The sequence below is a fragment of the Euprymna scolopes genome, chromosome 44, assembly GCF_053919585.1.
Source record: "Euprymna scolopes isolate OS-2025 chromosome 44, ASM5391958v1, whole genome shotgun sequence".
Taxonomy (NCBI): Eukaryota; Metazoa; Mollusca; class Cephalopoda; order Sepiida; family Sepiolidae; genus Euprymna; species Euprymna scolopes.
This window is the reverse complement of record NC_136525.1, coordinates 6,751,747-6,764,024: the sequence shown is the minus strand read 5'-3', so window position 1 is coordinate 6,764,024 and position 12,278 is coordinate 6,751,747. Positions and strand designations below refer to the sequence as shown.

The window sequence follows — 12,278 nt, the reverse complement described above, 5'->3', positions numbered from 1 at the left end:
GAAATTGGACAATATAGTAATCATTAGTAATGAAAATTTGGTAAATTTGATAACTTATATGGAACGGCTCATCAAGAACTTATTTACGTTAGACTTGAACACAACCATATTGTAGTCAGCTGGAAAGCAGGAAAACGGAAGACAATTCCACAGGCGTGCAGTTCTAAGAAAGAAGCTTTGTTCATGGAATCTACGTTTAGGTTTAGGCACAGATAAAGAGTGGGGGAGAATTATTGATAGTGTTTACAGCTAGACGAGTGTTTCTTGTGAAAGTTTGGCGGGGTAGGGGGACCATAGATTGAAGCTCAGTCGAACACTTTCCATGAAAATAACGATACATCAGAGACAAACTCGCAACATCTCTTCTGTGAGATAGAGGTTGCAAGGAAGAGAAAAGGACATCTCCTACGAGGCTACAAAGTCTATTTTGAACTCTATCAAGGCAGGCCAAGTCCTTTCTAGTAGCTCCTGCCCAGATGTAGCAACAGTATTCCATCCTTGGACGTACCTGGCTCTTATATAGATAGAGAATAGCATCAGCAGTGAGATATCTTGAATTCAAGCTGTTATATTATAGCCGGGCAACGTCGGATGTCCTGGATAGAGAGGTGAGTGACCGACATTTAAACTGGTGACAACGTTATGGAAATAACAAAGTGTTTTGATAACAAGTTGCATAAAAAGAAGGGAAGATGGCACTTCATAACGCCGTTTTTTTTTTTTGGTCGTTGTTTAATTCGTGAGAGACCCATTTATCAAGATTTTTTTTGTCTTTCCAATCTCTCTCAATTGGTTGAAAATCATTGTATATGTTACGTCTAATTTAGAAGCAAGCTCTTGAATAGTTGTGTAATGGCTTGGTGTGTCAATGTGATTAAATTCCCGAAGTTAAGCAACGTTGAACCTGAGCAGTACTAAATGGGTGACCATTTGGGACTTCCAGGTGCTGTATGTGCTCTCCGCTTATCTCGGAATTGTTTCCAGTCGTCCTGGTCTTCTCCTTGCCACTGGACCCAAACAGTACCGATTCAGGAGAGATGCGGGGTAGGGATTGTGTAACCCTAGCCTCACAATTACACGCACAGCTGCCTCTACAGGGGGTATCCTTTGTCTTTCAAGACTAAACGGAGACTATCTGGGACATAATTTGTAGGGATGCAATGTAGGGAGTTGAGCAGCAAGATTTCTGTTTGCATTACACTTGAACTTCTGCATGTCAGTACAGTCAGAGAAGCAGGGACCCAAGAGGGCATTCCAAGGTCTAGCTGTTCGAGGGAAGAAACTATTAGAGTAGAAGGCTTTCTGGCATCTGGGGATCTCGACTGTGTAGGGGTGGGATTTTGCTGCTTGTGTTTCTCGCCAGATCACCGAAGTTAAGCAACATTGAGCCTGACCAGTAACAGATGGGTGACCATTTGGGAAGGTAAGGTGCTGTATGTACCATGAGGTTAAATACCAGGTTGGGAAACTGGCATGGTCTATTCTTTTTCTTGAGGGTAGATGGGCCTTTCTTAAGTCGTGGCAAGTAACACATTTAGTGATCGCGTCATAATAAAAAATATCCTTGATAGCTCTAGCGAAACATCAAGTATTCAGCTACGGACAAGAATCGAATTACACTACAAAACTCGTGTAGTGAGTTTGATCTCAGCTGTGGCTGCATACGGATGGACAAACTGTGTAGGGGTGGGATTTTGCTACTTGGCGGGAGTATTTACATCGAGGGGGTACAAAGACTTGAAATTCTATGCAGCATTTTGTCGATGGGACAAAGGCTGAAGCCTAGCCGACAGTTAGGTTGGCAACTCTCTTTTGAACTCTGTCCAGGAATGAGAGACTAGAAGCAGCTGCAATGTAAATTAAATAAAGGGTTCCATTCAAAATTTCATGCAGATTCCAGAGTTCAACAAAGCTGCTGTAAAGAAGGTGGGCTCCCTCTACCATGCTAGAAAATTACTCACACCTACCCATATCCTATATCTCTATAAGGCCACCGTTTGACCATGCATAGAGTATTTATTGTTGCCACATCTGGGAAGGGTCCAAAAAAAAGAGTTCAACAAGACATTGTCAAGGCTGCTGCAAAGATGGGCTCCCTGTACCCTGCTGGAACATACTCACACCTTATTGTATCTTATAAGGCCACCGTTTGACCATGCATAGAGTATTTATTGTTGCCACATCTGGGAAGGGTCCAAAAAAAAGAGTTCAACAAGACATTGTCAAGGCTGCTGCAAAGATGGGCTCCCTCTACCCTGCTGGAACATACTCACACCTTATTGTATCTTATAAGGTCACCGTTTCACCATGCATAAAGTATTTATTGTTGCCACATCTGTGAAAGGTTGTTGAAAGGTCCAAAAACAAAGTTTGTAATCTTGCACTATGAATGAAGCTCCCATTGTTTTTCGGTATATAGGAGCCTCAATGGTGAAGGGGGTGATTTTGCTGCTTGTTGGGAGTATTTATGTCGAGGAGGAGCACAAGTGTTTTGAGTTCATCAGAGCACATTCTATTAAAATATTTGCAAAACAGGTACAGGGATGCAACATGGATGATAATCAGGTGTGAATAATTTTCTAGTAGGGTAGAGGGACCCTGTCTTCTTTACTACAGCCTTGGCAATGTCCTCAGTCTGTTTGTTTCAATTCATGTTGTCTGTAAATGTTAAGCTTGAACGATGAGCTTTTTCTGGGTTTTAAAAAAAAATCCGCTTTTTCTGGGTTTAAAAAAAAATCCCCTTTTTCTGGATTTAAAAAAAAAATCCGCTTTTTCTGGATTTTTTTTCTTTTTAAAAAAAGAAAAAAAAAGAAAGGCAGATATCTGAGATATAAATGAAAAAGATAACAAAAAAAATCTGACGGGAAAAAAAATGATATCTGAATTTATTTTTCAATGTTTTTTTTACAAGTTTGAAGCTCAGTGTCCAGTCATTAAAAATTTTTTTTTCTTTTCATTTATTTTTTAAATGTACAACAAAGAAAAATGCACAAAAAATTTGCCTATGAATGAAAATATTTATAAGTAATTAAAAAAATTTTTTTTTTTAATGATAAAATTGTCTGAGCAAAAAAAAATAACAATTAAAAATTTAGTGGAGTATCATAAGAGACTTGTGCAACCAAACTATAATAGCGAAATTCAGAAAATGAAAAACTGATTAAAAAAAACAAAAAAATAATATCTACTGAATTTTTGTGTCAATTTCAACTAAAAGCAACAATACTTCACTGGCATGTCAGAAATACTGAAAAATATTACCGCATTATTTATAAAAACATGAGTTTTCGATCTTTATCGATAAAAAACGCTTGCCATATTTCTTAGGGAATACAGAGAGACAATAACAAGAGAAGTAACTCAGTTATGCTAAAAGCAAAGCATTTATGATTGTTAACGTTTATGATTGTTAACGTTAAGCATTTTATTTTCGCTAATTTAAAAAAAAAAAATGTTTTCTTTAATAACATTTTTCTACCTTATCGTTTTTCATAATTTTTGGATATGTTCAGTAGTGTAACACAAAAATTACGTAGCGACCATTCGTTTGGCTTGAAATTCAATATTAAAAATTTTGAATTTCGCTATTATAGTTTAGTTGCAGACATTGACACCTTGAACAATTTTTAGCTATGGTATTCTCTTAACAAGACTGAATTTACCAAAGGTTGATGAACTTCTGACAAAAAGTTTTCTTGCCTGATAAAGGGAGTTTACCTTATTTGCAGACGCTTAGGTTTTTACTTTTGATTATTTCACAACAAACACAAATGAACAATAATGAATGAACGAAAACAATTATCAGTGACGAAAATTTTTGATTCTTGTCCAGAATTCCCCCTTAATTAAAAAAATAAAATCTGGATGATGCATGTACCTGTAACAAAATGAAATTATCATATTCCAAAAATCACATAAACTGATCAAGTAGTTTTATTTTTAGCTAAAAAAAAAAATCAAACTTTATGAGTAAGCAAAAAATAGATTGCTATCTTAAAGAAACAAGGGTAGATAAGTTCACAGTAATTCAAACTTCCGAGATCGGCTTTGTAATGCCTACGATTTCTCATTAATTGCTTGAAATCGTTTTAAAATAATTTTCTTTATAAAAATAAAACTACTTGATCGAGTTACATGAATTTTAGAATATGATATTTTCGTTCTGTCACAAGTACATAGATCATAAATATTTTTTCTGTATTGCTTTTTAATATGCGGGAATTGTGGACAAACACTGAAGTTGCTTTTTTTTTCAAGAGGTTAGTGTAGTTTGCTTGAAGCATTGTTTACTGTGTATATAAAGGTGAATATAAAGCAGAGGTATAACACGAACTAAAGCAAATCAAGACATAACGTTGGAATAAGTTATGTAGATTCACCCTTTGACATATGTGTATTAATATATATATATAATTTAAAAGAGATTAGAATAATAGTCTAAAGAGCTAAGTGTATTTTAATGTAATAGTGAAATTACTAGTTTAATTAAAATACAGGAAATGCTCGTTGTAATTTAGATATATAATAAGCTCGATAGTTAAATGTCCTAGAGCTAATTCAACAAAATAAAAAGCTATAGCAAACATCTAAATGAATACTTTAAACACAGTTCCTGATTTCAAAAAAAGAAAAACTAAAAGATTCATCTGCCTTACTTTTAATGCTAGGCTTATTTTTGGTGTCTTTTAAATTCAATAGAAATCCTCCTAAATTTGCTGATGAGGAGACCGTGCTTACCAAAAAAACTATGTATAATTGTTCTACGTGACTTCATGTATACCACAAATAAAAAGCACGGATTTCCGAAACGATCGTACAGATAATTGACTTTGTTGTTGTTCCTTCCTATGAAAATGATTTTTCATTTAATTAAAATTTGATTTTTAAATTTTAAAAATCTTTTTTAAATTTTTAAATTATAAATCACATTACTTAATATATATATATATATATATATACTTCAGAATAAATAAAATTATCTAACAATCAACTGGTATGGAAACCTGTGATATTAGGTCTTACAAAATATTATTGACAGTAATAATCTATAAGGACTATCCCATCTAAATAAAAATTGCTCGATATACAAGATAGAGCAAATAAATCAAATTTTAGTCATTCAATTTTTAATTTTTCATATCAGTTCAGTTTCTTTTCATTTCATTTCATTTGCTTAGCCTATCTATAGAAAGCGGTTTTACTTTATTAACAACTTGAAGTTATTTTGGAGTGGAATTTGAAACTCATCTTCTATAATTATATAAAATATTAAATATATAAATTTATGTTTATTAATAAACAGATTCACAAGACCTATATAATAATTTTTTTACTGGACTTATATAAACAAAGAAAATGTCCAGGAAAATGTCTACTTCGGACTGTTACCTTGTGATGTGGATTACTCAAAAAAAGACAGATTGGATCATTTTACTACACTGCTATCAAAGACATTCACTTCGGATTTTACCATGCAATTTGGATGTGAATTTTTATATCGTTTTCATTAACTTCTCTTACTCTATGACATTTAAATACTTAAACAACTTTTAATTGTGATTTTCCATGTTTCACTGACTTTTTAGCAAATAAGGTGTAAACCATTATAATTATTTGCTAATATTTTCTCCTCTGAAGAGATTGTAGACATCGAAATCCTCTAGGATAAGGAGTTGTAATATTTCAAATGTATTCTTTGTCTTACATAGAATAATTAAAATCTTTTGATTTGAAATTTAACCATTTCATGTCATAAATTTTTTAAATTATTGAATGACTAAAATTTTATATATATATATATATATATATATATATATATATATATATATATAGGAAATTTATTACTGTGAGTCCAGAATGAGTTTACATATTGTTTCAGCTTGGCGAAAATCCTCAAAAAGAAGAGGAAATATCTGACTAGCATCGTCAGAATTCATAGATGGACTCCAGCTGAAACAATATGTAAACTCATTCTGGACTCACAGTAATAAATTTCCTATATACTGCTCTGGCTACACATTGAGCACTCTAGTCCGGTTTTTTCACCACTGGTAAATAAATAAATATATATATATATATATATATATATATATATATATATATATATAGTCATCCACATACAGTACTGTTTCGCAGCTCATCATGCGGCTAGACAGGCAACTACCTCAAGCCAGGATTGAAACCCGACCGTCTGTACGACAATCAAGGCTCCTAATCACTACGCTATTGGCGGCTGCTGCGTAAGTCATGAGTTTAAACAATGTTTTGACATCGTGCGAACTACCTCTGCTCGATAAGGTGTAAAGCATTATAACTATTTGCTAATATTTTCTCCTCTGAAGAGATGGTTGACATAGAAATATATCTGAAGAGATGGTTGACATAGAAATATATCTGAAGAGATGGTCGACATAGAAATATATCTGAAGAGATGGTCGGCATATATGTATATATGTGTGTGTGTGTGTGTGTGTTAAGATGTCCACATATGCTTCTAAAATAATTTCAAGGTTATGAGGGGTTTTTTTAAGCATAAAAACGATGTTGCTTTTTTTTTTATATTTAATATTTGTGGGTACGCTTTATTGAGGTTGTAGTTAAAGTATTAGGTTGATGCAAAAATAATGTCATTTTTTGACGTTCAAGTATATACAGGGCTCTACGGACAAATTTATCTTTAATTGACTTTTAACAACTAAATATTTTCGTTTACTAGCCAAATAGAAAAATTACTAGCCAAACCCACATGATTTTTGGAATATGACATCTTCGTTCTATGACGAATATGTACATCATAATTTTTTTTTGTATTTTTTTTAATAAGTGTAATTCTAAATACACACCGAATTTTATGTTGATACTTGAACGTATAAGCATTTGAATTTCCTCAGATGTTTTTTTAAACAGCCTTTGTTAAAAAATGTATATTGTTTTGTTAAACCTTTTAGTGTTTAAATAATTTGACTTTCCTCGTTTTATTAAAATAAAAAGTTGAAAAGATATTTTTTACTCAGTAGTGAGCTTTGCAAGATTGTCAGTGAAAGAAATACAATCGCCAAAAGATAAGCATTTCATTATTTCTAATCGACATTTTGAAAAATCACTCGCAAATGCGACTGTTTCACTCGCAATGTAGAGCCCTGATATATATACATATATATATATATATATATATAAAAAAGAAATAAAAATTACAATAAGTTTACCAAGGTAATCAAACTCCGCGGATTAAGGACTATCCACTTATCTTGTGCTTCCTTTTTAAAATTAAATATGTTTTTAACTCTTTTTCAAGATATTTTTTAACATGTTTTATTAATCATTTGTTCACATATATATATATATATATATATATACATAAAAACATTATTTTTGCACCAACCTAATACTTATTAACATTATTGTCATTAATAATATTGCTAATAATATTATTATTAGCAATATTATTATTATAACTATCAACATTGTTTAATATACTTTAATATACTTATTTACTATTATTTTTGTTTCAGCTATTATAATTATAATAACTATTAATAATATTATAATATTTACCGTTCAACACACTTGTTTCAGTTTCTAAACAATTTTTATACGTACTGAAATCAGTTGCGTCTGGTTTATTGCTGGTTGAAATACACACTAATGCGTTACAAGTTTTAAAAATGAAAAATACAACATTCTTCTTCTACAAATGGTAAAAATAATTCATGTGAACTTTTTCAAACAATGTTGCAAGGAATGAACGCACTCCAAAATACAGATTTCAAGTTTGTTTGTTTTTTTTTTTTTAACATCTTTCATTTTTATTTCGATACGTTTTTGTGATCAAGAGTGAAAAGAGGATTTGAAATATAAAAAATATTAGATATAAAAAAAAAATAGAAACCCATCATAAACTTGAAATTAATATATAGTACATACAGAAGAATGCATAAACTTGAGGAAAAGTGTTTTGAGCAAGCAGTATTGAAGCGTGCCCTTAGAAAGCAGGATGAACCTGCGCTTCCTGCCTAATTGAAACAAGATGTGGCAGATTTCTTCTGTCTAAAGCCGGTTTAGTAAACCATGTGAGGTAACACAATGGTAGGCATGACTAATAATTGTATGACGCTGAGCTGCTTCCCAGACCACACAAGTATTGTAGGAATATCTCTGGTTTCGTCTCTAATAAGCATTTTAACAAGACCCTCAAAGGTGTATAACAAAATTCCATCACAAACAAAACCAAATACTAACAAGTCTCCCTATCACCTCTGTGAATGATTTTGCAAAAATATAGCTGGTTTGAAGAGCCATCTACGTGTACACTGGATACTCCACATCAATCTGAAGAGATGGCAAGCTTCTGTCAAGAAGTAGCAATCATCATATATATATGTGTGCATATGTACTTTAAAAACATATATTCTTCTCTTACTTGCAGTCTGATGAAAGTTGCATGTGGTATGATATTTCGGGAACAATACCCTTCTTTAGATATGTATTCAACTATATTTCAAGCGTGCATTTTTTTTAAATAAAAATCATCTGCAACAGAATCTTACTTAAAAAAATTTTTTATTACTTTCTTCAGCAAACATCTTTGAAGTTTTTTTTAACATCCAGCGTCATTGTTTTTTAATGTCTAGTTAAACTTAACATTGGCTTTCTCAATACTAGCATTATTTCAGCAAACCCACGGTCCATATTCTGCATGAGTACCAACTCTAGAAGTGTAAGCCATTTGGAGTTTAAGAACAGTTTCAGATGGTTCGCTGTTACACACAAGTCCTGGGAGGTGACTTGTTTGTAGTAGACAGTTCCACAGAACAAAATATTCTTACCGTGTCGAAACCCGGGAAAGAACATGTGAAATTGCTCCAGAAAAGGTTTAATATTTATGAAGCCATTCTGGTTTCTGATTGGTTGGTAGCAGAACGTGAATTAATTTGATTCGTCAGTTCTTAGCAGCATCGTTTATAAATAGAATCGTCCGACTGTGTGGGATCATACCCCATTATACACCCAAAATATTGCAACATTATTTTGTTAATAATTAAAGAATTTATTAATTAATGTTAAGAATCTAAAAAAAATTATTTTCACATTTATTATGAATTCATAATTAAATAATTTCTTCAAAACAAATTTGTAAAAAAGAAATACATAAAAAAGAATAATAAAAAAAATATAATACATCATATTTTTGTTACCATAACAACGATTGAAATGGGTGACACATTTAGCTGCGATGACTTAGTTAACGTCTTCAATCACAGAAGTTTTGAAATTCCCTCCTCCCGCCTGCTCTTTTGAAACTGTGAAAAATAATAGGTGCTTCCTTAGGATTACATGAAGTTTTTAAAAAAAAAAAAATTAATACAGAAAAATCTTTACGATGTACGTACTCATCAGAGAACAAAGATATCATATTCTAAAATTTGCGTAAATTGTGGAAAAAATAAGGGAAGGGCCAATGCCAAGAAGGGGGTGGAGGTCCCAGAAAGTCGGTTCTACCCTAAGGTGTCTTCGACTCAGCCATTTTACATTGTTACTGGGAGGTGCTGGCCCTTGGACGTATATTGAACATGCCTTGGGCCAGGTGGCGTTGGTAAAATTTTTTTCGGAGAACTTCGTTCCATAATGGATACGTACAATATAACCCTTTTTCGATATTTTCATTTTTTAATGTCTCGATTAAACTGTACAAGTACCAAAAATATTTATGAACTATTTTTTATTAAACAAAAAACTCAAAGACGGTCAATGTGCACTGCCTGTCCAACCTGGTTGGGGGTGTTTATTCCGAAAGACATTTTCTTATTTTCAACCTCCCCGTAGTCTTCGGGTGGTGCCCCACTGCATTTTCACCATATCTTTTTATAGCAGTTCCATTTTTATGTTTGATGTGAAAAAAAAAAAAATAAAGGGGTTTGTATTACTGTACACATAGATTCGAAAAAGTTGTCAAAAAAAAACAAAAAACCAAAAACAAATATTTAACAAATAAATGTTATCAAAGGCAAGATAAGTTACTTTTCTACCTAACTGGATATGTTTTTAGTGTTTTTATTTTCAGCTCGAAAAACATACAGTGTTTACCGATGTATTGGAAAATTTAAAATGGCGCCCGATTCTCTCTTTGACACGGTAAGTTTGGGAAAAGGAGTTAAAAATTTTAAAAATTATACAAAATACTGTTAAAAACCCACCGAATATATGTCAGCGTATGTCACAGTAACATATATTGAGCAAGTTTCTAACAGTATTTTGTCTAGTTTTTTTTATTTTTAACTCCTTTTCCCAAACTTACCGTGTCAAAGAGAGAGTTTCCACTTGGACGTAAGGCGCCACTATTTCGGACAGTTGGTTGGTTGTTTTATGGTGTATCAACCCTTTTCAGGTTATTTAATGCCGAATCCAGTGATTTTGAAAAACAATTTTTTAATAGAATATATTTGTTTTTCAAGTCGGTTTCTATTTAACCCATAGTTGGGACCCTAACAGGTACTACCACCCCGGGTCAGAGTGGACCTGGGAGCAATGGCAATTAAAGGGTGGCTCCACTCTCCCCAAAGCCTGCAAGCTGGGGCCTCATCATTGGATATAGTTGAAGGTCATATCCAGGACCACGGACAATATGTACAGAGGCAATCTTTGTAGAGAGAGTGGAGAAGCGAAATGTCTGAAAGGTACTTATGCAAAATACAGACTGTGCTGAAATAATGTTCCTATTTACTTGCCTCCCCACGAGGGCAAACTTAGACACAAGGTCGGTTTTTAATGTAGGGAAATCCAGCTCCCCAAAAAGGTACATTCTGGAAAGGAACAAAAATTTAAATTGTCTCAGTCATGAAGGATTTCTTTTTCACTGACAGAGGACAGGAAAGGTGAAGTGTAGCATCAGAACAGATACTACACTGTGATCTTGACCCGAAGGCCAAATATCATTTAGAAAGATATTCTTAACATGGAGGGGGGGGGGATTTTTAAAAACTACTCTGTACTTTCACCTAACAATTTAACAAACAAAAAATGTAAAAATTGAATTAAACTAAAAAAAAAAAAAATAATAATAATAATATTTATAAAAAAAAAAGGAAAAAAGAAAGCAATCACAGAAGCAGGAAACAGGGAAGAAATTCCAAAATCTAGCAGTTCGATGAAACTTATTACAGTTATAATTTACGTTACCGAAAGAAATATGAATTAGCCTAGATGAAGTAGGATGCGATAAAAAGAAAGGAGATTGAAAATAAAAAATTAAAAAAATTAAAAAGTCAATTTATGAAAGTCCCAAAAGGAATCCTCCGGCGAAAACGGACGCAAACAACATGTTATCTTCGAAGAAAGACTGAGAAACCGTGGCCAGTTTAGGGACGGCCGCCTCCGCATCTTTAGCGATGGCTTTCCGGATTTTCTGGGCATTCTCCCCGAGTTTTTTCCAGTTGACATTAACGTATCCTTGGTGGCTGGCGATCTGGAGCAGAAGGAGACTAGTGCCGACTGTCGCAGCTGCCATTTTCCCAACTTTGGCGAAGAGAAGTCCGAAACACCATCCGGATAATCCACCGACTACGGTCTGGTTCGTCACGGACATTTTCGAGGCATCCTTGAATAAATTCTCCAACCATTTCTGGCTGGCCGGCGAGACATATCTGGTAATTTCTGTCACTTCATATTCTTCGCCAGTTGTTCCAGATGTTGTTGTCACGCTGGTAGTAGAAGTTGTATACGTCTGGTAGGATAAAGCTGCCATTTTTGTCTCGAAAATAAACTTTAAAAGTTCGCAAGAGACCTGATTGGGTTGTTTAAAAATGAAATAGATCCAAAACAAAATCGGAAAATATTAGTCGATTAAATAATTCAGAAGTTTGTTTAGATTTTAGATGTAAACAAACAATTAACTTCCTTAATCTACAGGTATCTTTTGCGATGTATTTCTACTTCCTGTTATGACCGGAAGTAAAAAATAACAATAAAACAATTTTTTTCTTTTACACAAATATTAATAACTTCTTCAATCTTAATTTTATAAACTAAAGGCAGCCTTTGATTTTCTTTATCGTAAAAATAAAAAATAAATAAAAATCCTCCAAGTTGTATGAAATGACGTCATTTCCGAACTTTGAACTTCGACATTTCACCTAAGATCACGGCCATGGCCGTGCTAAGACTTAATTAGTTAAACAGGTCAATAATTTTGAGGAAAAAACAAAAATAATAGTCACGAAATATTTAATAAGACTAAAACACAATTAAAAATAAAATATTACACAAAATCTATCTTATAAACT

The 12,278-nt window shown here is 33.0% G+C and overlaps 1 pseudogene across 1 annotated transcript; it reads right to left on the bottom strand.

Annotated features, from left to right (window-relative positions):
• Positions 1 to 3,445: 3,445 nt before the first annotated feature.
• On the bottom strand, positions 3,446 to 11,954 carry LOC145268663 (FUN14 domain-containing protein 1 pseudogene; annotated as a pseudogene). The gene has a single exon (XR_013864912.1). The product of XR_013864912.1 is annotated as an FUN14 domain-containing protein 1 pseudogene (transcript).
• Positions 11,955 to 12,278: the final 324 nt, after the last annotated feature.